This window comes from Mesoplodon bidens, assembly GCF_964165515.1.
Source record: "Mesoplodon bidens genome assembly, contig: HAP1_SCAFFOLD_312, whole genome shotgun sequence".
In the NCBI taxonomy this organism is placed as follows: Eukaryota; Metazoa; Chordata; class Mammalia; order Artiodactyla; family Ziphiidae; genus Mesoplodon; species Mesoplodon bidens.
The window spans coordinates 114,422-123,002 of record NW_027672635.1 but is presented as its reverse complement, the minus strand read 5'-3'; the positions used below and the strand labels follow the sequence as shown (position 1 = coordinate 123,002).

The 8,581-nt window shown below is 37.7% G+C and overlaps 1 pseudogene across 1 annotated transcript in view; it reads right to left on the bottom strand.

Annotated features, from left to right (window-relative positions):
- Window positions 1–372: 372 nt before the first annotated feature.
- LOC308609862 (ferritin light chain-like) overlaps window positions 373–8,581 on the bottom strand; it is a 40,260-nt pseudogene continuing 32,051 nt past the window's right edge. The window contains exon 2 of the transcript in view: window positions 373–1,063. The product of the transcript in view is annotated as a ferritin light chain-like (transcript). The remainder of the gene's footprint in view (window positions 1,064–8,581) is intronic.

Here is an 8,581-nt window from a genome sequence, read left to right as displayed (position 1 = left end):
TACACCTAGCGACAGAGCTCACGCACTAGTAGTCCATGTGTCTTAGATTTAATATCTGATGACTAGCTGCATTGAAGCCAAGAGGTGGTTCACAAAGTTGCTGCACATTAGAATCACCTGGGGAACTCTGAGACCTTCCCGTGCCCAGGCTCCTCCCTAGACCTACTGAATCAAAATCTCTGGGGCTGGGACCCAGACACCAATGTTTTTCTTCAAAGCTCTTTAGGTAATTCAAACGAGCAGCAAAGCTTGAGAACCAGCCCAATAATGGGAACAAACTTATTTCACACAGATAAAGTGGGGCAATTCATATGTTAAAAGAACGTGAATATATGTATATATTTCTTTTTTTCACTTTATTCTGTTTGTATTTCAAATAGGCTTTTTTTTTTCCTTCTGCAAAAAGCATTATTGTTTCCATTTGGTCCAAGGCTTGGGAGAGGGCTCCAGGGCGGTTACAAAGCTGCCTAGTGGCTGCAGAGCGGGGCTTCAGGCAGAAGCTCTGACGCCAGAGGGTCTCCTCAGACGCGGCTGGACTTCAGAGACTCCTGTTTGGCTCGAGGGTGAGCCTTTCAAAGAGATACTCGCCCAGCACAGCCTGCGGACCAGCCAGCCTGCGGAGGTTGGTCAGGTGGTCTCCCATCTTCTGGATGAGTTTTACCTGCTCTTCCAGGAAGCGGCTCTCCAGGAAATCACAGAACTGGGAGTCTGCACGGGCAGGACCCAGGGCGCGCAGATCCGTTAGTGCCTGGTTCAGATTCTTCTCCCTAAGAATGGCGGCTTCCACAGCATCCTGGGTTTTACCCCACTCATCCTGAGAAGGCTTCTGCGCATCCTGGAAGAGGGCGCGGCCGCAGCACTGGTTTTGCATTTTCAAGAGGCGCTGGGCACCCTCACACTTCTCCTCAGCCAGTTGGCGAAAAATGTGGCCCATACTGTCCAGAGTCCCATTGTTGCTGTCGAAATAGATGCTCAGAGAGAGGTAAGTGTCCACAGATGCATGTTGAACAGGCGGTGGACGGCGGCCTCCACCTCGGTGGAATAATTCTGACGAACCTGTGAACTCGTGGTTGATCAGTGATAAGGAGCTAAGCTCAAAAACTGGTGTTGGCCTGTCCTGGAGGCTGAGGATAGCTGAGTGTCTGATTCCAAAGGTTGCGAAAGGAAGAAAGGTTGGAAGGTGGTCGGGGGCTGGAGCAAGGAGCGTCCCTGGGTCTGTTCATTCCAAACACTGTTGAAGCAAAAGACAGATCTGCAGGACTGCCGAACGCACTGCCTCAAATAGGCTTTGATATAAATGAACAAGAAGTCCAAGCAAGGACAAAACTTACCCTTCCTCCCACCAAAATAGCTGGTGATACTAGAATCTAGATCTGGGAAGGGATTCTTCCATTGCTTTCTTAACATTCCAAGCCACTAGAGCAGTGGTTCTCAAAGTATGGTCACCTTGTAACCAAGCAGTACCCTATGGGGCCTTCCTAGGACAGACCCATCCGCCATATCCTCTATTGTAGTTTCTCTCTGAAGTACTCAGATAATAGTATCTCAGGCATATTTCTTGAGTTTTCAGATGCTAAAAACCACCACCCAATGGAAGAAATGAACTCCTTGATGATCATGAGCACGTAGCCCTCAGACCTCCTGGCACCTAAGGATGGATAATGTTACCTGCCTTGTGGCCTCAACATCAGCCAATCAGAGGATTGTGCACGAGCTGATCACATGCCCTGGGATGTCCCTCCCTCACCTGGCCTTTAAAAATACTTTGCTGAAATCCTTTGGAGATTTCAGGGGTTTTGGAACACGGACCACCCCTCTCCTTGCTCGGTCCTGCAATAAACCTTTCTCTTCTCCAGACTCCAACCTTTAGGTTTGTTTGGCCTCACTGTGCTTCAGACACATGAACCTGCATTCGGTAACAACTTGACCAGCTTTACCAGCGTCCCCTGATAATGTGTCAGATATTCAAGTTTTAGGGCCCTATCCCAGCCCTATGGAATCAGCAACTCTAGTGGGGCTCAGTGATCTCTGTTATAACAGGCCCTCCATATGATTTTTATTCACCTTAAAGTTTGAAAAGATCTGCATTGTCAGCTGGCCAAAGTGTCCACCAGCAGGTGAAGGGGAGTGATGCCTGGAAAAGATAGGGAGTAGCCAAGGCAAGTACAGCAGCATTTGCCGTGGTAGTAATGGAGAATGCCTTTTCTCCACTGGTTGGCACAGACTAGTATCTGGGAGCAGTGGCAGGGTTATTTAGGATGCTTTACAATTCAATGTAGTGACCGCTGTCCTGGTTTGCCAGGGACTTCCCCTGTGTGAACACTTAAAACCTCATCCTGGCAAACCCCTTAGCCCTGGATTTGAAAAACTTAGGGAATAACATGAAATTTAGGGGAAACATGATCTAGGATTTGGGCGAGTCACAAGTGCTAATTACAGCTAAGCAAGTATGGTCAGCATCTAGCCTTCTTTACCCCTTTGTGGGAAGGTAAATCTGATTGGGTGAAAGGACTTATTGTTAAGAAATCTTTGTAGAAACATCCCCTTCTGCTTAGTCTGCTGGTTCTCAGTTCTGGCTAGACACTGGCATCGTCTGAGGAGATTTAAAGTTATTTTATTGGTCTAGGATGACCAACAGTCAGTGTGAGGGTTTTTAAAAAGTGCTTCAGATGATTCTAATATGCAGCCAAATTTAGGTGCCACTGCTTAAGCTTTTGAACCACTGCTACATATTTTCACCTCATCTTCCTATGAGAATATCCAACTGTAGTTGAGGTTTGTTTGTTTTTCTTTTTCTTTTTTTAACTCTCTTATTATAAGATTTACTGTCTTAAATAAGATTGAATGTACAGAAAATCCTGCTAGTCCATCTGGTACAGCTAGATACTTAGAATAATATCGTTAAGATATATACCATTTAAGTACTGTGACTGGCCTTTTTAAAATTAACATATGCATTGAATTAGTACAATCTCTTTTGAAGTTGTCATGTTGGGGAGCTATACCTGTAATCTGCTGCCATTGCTAAATATCTGGACAACTCTTATTAGGAATTGTTTTTAAAAATCTTTAGGGATTAAAACCAAGAGTGCTGTATTATTTGTACTGGGACCACAAAAACCTCACAAAGTTTCCCCACTGTACCTTCTACCCCCATCTCTAACCCTTGGCAACTTCTAATCTGTTCTCTATCTCCACAGTTTTGTTATTTTAAGAATAATACGTAAACATAATCATGAATTACTTAATCTTCGGAGATTGGCTTTTAAAAATTTTTTCTTCAGCATCATTCCCTTGAAGTTCATTTTAATTTTTGCATATATTAATAATTTGTTCCTTTTCGTTGCTCCGTAGTATTCTATCATAAGATTTTATCACAATTTGTTTCAACATTCATCCATTGAAAGACATTTGGGTAGTTGCCAGTTATTGGCTATGATAAATAAAACTGCTATGAACATTTATGTGTAAGTTTCTGTGGGAACTTAATTAAGTTTTTGTTTCTTTTGGATAAATGCTCAAGAGTACAAGTACTGCGTTGTAGGGTGAATCTAATTTTAGGATTAAAAGAGACTGTCAAGCTGTTTCTCAGAGTGGCTAAACCATTTTATTTTCCCACCAGTGACGTGATATAACTTTTCTACGTACTCGCCAGCATTTGATGTTGTCACTATAATTTTAGTTATTCTCTGATATCTCATTATGGTCTTAATTTGCATTTCCCTAATGCTAATGATGTTGAGCATCTTTTCATGTGCTTCTTTGCCATGTGTATATTCTCTTCCATGAAATGTCTGTTCCTGTCCTCTGCCTATTTTCTAGTTGGATTTTTTTAAGTTGTTTGGAGAGTTCTTTGTATATTATAGATACAAGTCATCTGTCTCATATGGGATTTTCAAATATGTTTTCCCACTGTGTAATCTGAGTTTTCATCCACTTAAAAGGATCTTCTATGAAGCATTTTTAACTCATTTTGATGAGATACAATTTATCAGTTTTTGCTTTTATTGATCATACTTTCGGTGTCAAGTCTAAGAATTATTCACCTAGTTCTAGATGCCAAAGATTTTCTATTTTTTTTTCTAAAAATGTCCTGCTTTTACATTTAAGATTATGATCCACTTTGATTTAATTTTTGTGTAAGGTGTGGAGGTTTAGGTTAAGGTTCATTTTTTGTTTGTTTTTGTCAAGGGATGTCCAACTGTTTCAGTACCATTTTTTGAAATGTCTATTCTTCCTTGATAGCTTTTGCACTGCTGTCAAAAACAGGTTAAATGTATTTACGTCAGTCTATTTCTGGGTTCTCTATTCCATTCCATTGATCTATGTATCTACCCTCCAAAATTACTGCAAAGTCTTGAAATTGGGTGGATTAATTCCTCCCATTTTAATCTTCCTTTACAAATTGTTTTAGCTATTCTTCAGCCTCTTCTTACCATACAAATCTTAGAAAAAGCTTGTCTATATCCGCAAAAACCTTGAGGGCATTTTAAGAGTAATTGTGTTAAGCCTCTTAACTTGGGGAGAATTGACATCTTTATTATGTTGTGTTTCCTAATCCATGAACAAGGTATGTCTCCCTATTTGTTTGGGACTTTAAAATTTTTCTTCATCAGCATTTTGTAATTTTCAGTATAGAGGTCCTATAAATGTCCTATTGGGCTTGTATTTAAGTATTTATTTAGGTCAGTTGTAAATGGCATCACATATTTTAATTTAAGCTTCTACACATTTGTTATTAATATATAATGTGATAAAATTGTGTTGATCTTGTACTCTAAAACATTTACAAACTAATATTATTTCTCAAGCTTTTTGTGGATTCCTTGGTATTTTCTCCATTTAGATTATCATGTCCTCTTCAGACACAGACAGTTTTACTTTTCCTTAGGCAATATAATAGGATATATTACTCTTCAACATTCAGTAGGATATATTCCTTCCTATTCAACATAGTAGGAATAGTCCTTTTATCTTTTAAATGAACTTTTTAAAAATTTAACTTTTAAATGTATGTATTTATTTATTTTTGCTTTATTTTCTTACTAGAACCTCCAGTAATACATTTAATAAAAGTGGTGAGAGCAGATATCTGTGCCTTGTTTCTGATCTTACAGAGAAAGCATTCAGTCTTTCACGGTTAAATATAATCTCGGTATAGGTTGTTTGTAGATCATCTTTATGAGTTTCAGTATGTTCCTTTTCTATTCCTAGTTTGCTTGGAGTTCTTTTTTCTTCTTTTTTTAAAATCATGAATGGGATTGGATTTTGTCAAGTGCTTTCTCTGCCTTATTGGATAGGATCACATGACTTTTCCCTTTAATCTATTGGATATGGTGGATAACATTGTTTGATTTTAAAATATTTAACCAACTTTGCATAACTAGAATAAATGCCACTTGGTCATGGTATATTATTCTTTTTATATATTTCTGGATTTAATTTGCTAATATTTGGCAGAGGATTTTTACAGCCAATTTCATAAAAAATATTGGTCTGTAGTTTTCTTCTTTCTATCGTATCCCTGTCCGGTTTTGGTATCAAGGTAATACTGGCTTCATAAATTTAATTAGGAACTGTTCCTTCTACTTCTATTTCTTATCAAATCATGTAAAATTGGTGTTAATTCTTTATGTCTTGGGTAAAAGTGAAACATCTAAGCCTGAATATTCCTTTTGGGAGTTTTTAAATGAAAAAACAGTGTTTCTAATGGTTACAGGAAAACTGAGATTATCTATTTCATCTTGGCTGAGTTTTGGTAGTTTTGAGTGTAGAAGCATTGGCCCATTTCACCTACATTTTTCAATTTATAGTGTAGACTTGCTCATAACAACTTGTTCCTCATTAACCTGCAGGATATGCCATGGTATCCCTGGTTGCATTTCTGATATCTGTGATTTGTGCCATCCATCTTTTTATCTTTATCAGTCTTGCTAGATCTTTATTGATTAGATTGTTTATTTCCAAGAACCAGCCTTTTGTTTCATTGATTTTCCCCCCTATTTTCCTGTTTTCAGTTTCATGGATTTCTATTTCATCTTTATTATTTCCTTCTTTCTGCTTGTTTAGTGTTTTTTCCTCTTCCTTTTTTACTGTTGTAATATAGAAAATTAGATTATTGCTTTGAAACACTTTCTTTCCCAATTTAGTGCTATAGACTTCTCTTTCAGCATTGCTTTCACTTCATTCTGCAAACTTTGATCTGTTATATCTCCATTTCCTTTTATTCTATGCATTAAAAAATATTTCCTTGATGCTGTCTTTTTTACCCATGAGTTATTTGGAATTGTGATGTTTAGTTTTCACGTGATTGAAGATTTTCCTGTTGTCTTTCTGTTATTGATTTCTAGTCTGATTCCATTATGGCTAGAGAACATACTCTATGATTTTAATTCTTTTAAATCTGCTAACTTTTTTATGAATATATAAATGAAAGAAATAAGAAAACCTCTGAGTCTTAGCATCCAACACTTAGGCACATTACAATTTAAATCTGCTAAGGTTCTTTTTATTGCCCAGTATATAGTATATGAGTGAATATTCCATGGACACTTGAATATGTATTCTGCTGTTACTGAGTGTGTTCTTTAAATGTCAGTTATATCCTATTGATTGATGATGTTTTCATTTCTTCCATATTCTTGCTGATTTTTCTCTCTGGTAGTTCTATAAATTGCTGTGCTGAAGTCTCAAATAATAATTGTGGATTTAAAATTTTCTCCTTTTACTACTTTTTTCAGTGTTTGCTTCATGTATTTTGAAGTTCTGTTGTTTGGTGCACACACATTTTGTATCATTGGGTCATCTAGGTGGATTATTCCTGTTATCTTTATGTAATGACCCTGTTTGCCCCTAATAATTTCCTTTGCTCTGAAGTCTACTTTATCTGATATTAATATAGCCATTCCTACTTTTTCTGATTAACGTTCACATGATATATCATTATCTTCCTTTTACTTTGAACTCCCTATATCATGATGTTTAAAGTAAACTTCTTATAGACAGTATATAGTTGGATCATGCTTGTGAATTTTTAATCTACTCTTCCAATCTCTGTCTTTGACTTGGTTATTTAGATCATTTACAGTTAATGTAATTATTGCTATGTTAAAGATTAGGTCTACCATTTTATTTTTTGTTTTGTCTTTTACCTTAGTTTCTCAATCCTGTGTTTCTCTTATTTTGCCTGGTGGGTTACTTAAACATTTTTTAATAAGTCCATTTTAATTTAATTTATTTATAATCATTTGTGTATACTGTTTGTATAGTTTTCTTAGTGGTTACTTTTGGCATCACAGTATACATATGTAACTTACCATAGCCTACTGGAATCAGTGTTTTATTACTTCAAGTGAAGTTTCAAAATTTTACTTCCATTTAGTCTCTTAATATTCCCCAGTTTTAAAGTATGATTTTCTGTAGTATTTCCTTTCTCTACATTGAGAACCACATCAGATGGTGTCATAATATTTGCTTTGACCATCAGATAGTATTTAAGAAACTCATGAGGCTAATGATAGTCTCTTATATTTACCCCATTTGTTTTCACCCATTCCATTGTTCCCCTTTTCTTTCTGAAGTTCCCAGTCTTCTGTTATTGTTTTTTTTTTATGTTTTCATAACATTAGGTGATATCTGGGCTTTCCAGTGCCATTGGATATGAGTTTCAGGAAACACTGAGTCTGGCTCACTTAATGCTGCTGAGTTGGAGGGTTTGTATATGTTGGGCCTGTTGGCGCAGCAGGTGCTAGCAGATTAGACTAATGTTGATGGGACTAGTGCCACAGGAGGATGGGTTCCCATTCAGGCTATGCTGCTGCTACAGTAGATCAAGTCCCCCTCTACCCCAAGTGTGGGGCAGTGACCTGCTGCTGTCACTGCTTTGTATTAGGCTGCTTTTGCCTCAGGTGTGTGGTGGGATCCCTTGGAAGCTGCTGCTGCTGTCAATCACAAGGTTAAATTCATTTCAGAAATACTTAAGTATAAATATATAGCCTGGCTCCTGTAGGACCCCTGTAATAGTTTTTTATTGCTTTCATACAAATTACCACAAATATAGTGACTCAAAACAATGTAAATTGATTACCTTACAAGTCTGACATTGGTCTCAATTGAGTAAAGTAAAAGTGTTGGCAGGATCGACAGATGAATGGATAAAGATGTGGCACATATATACAATGGAATATTACTTAGCCATAAAAAGAAATGAAATTGAGTTATTTGTAGTGAGGTGGATTGACCTAGAGACTGTCCTACAGAGTGAAGTAAGTCAGAAAGAGAAAAACAAATACCGTATGCTAACACATATATATGGAATCTAAAAAAAAGAAAAAATGGTTATGAAGAACCTAGGGGGCAGGGCAGGAATAAAGACGCAGCCGTAGAGAGTGGACTTGTGGATACAGGAAGGGGGAAGGGTAATCTGGGATGAAGTGAGAGAGTGGCATGGACTTATATACACTACCAAATGTAAAATAGATAGCTAGTGGGAAGCAGCCGCAAAGCACAGGGAGATCAGCTCTGTGCTTTGTGTCCACCTACAAGGGTGCGATCGGGAATGGAGGGTGGTAGGGAGATGCAA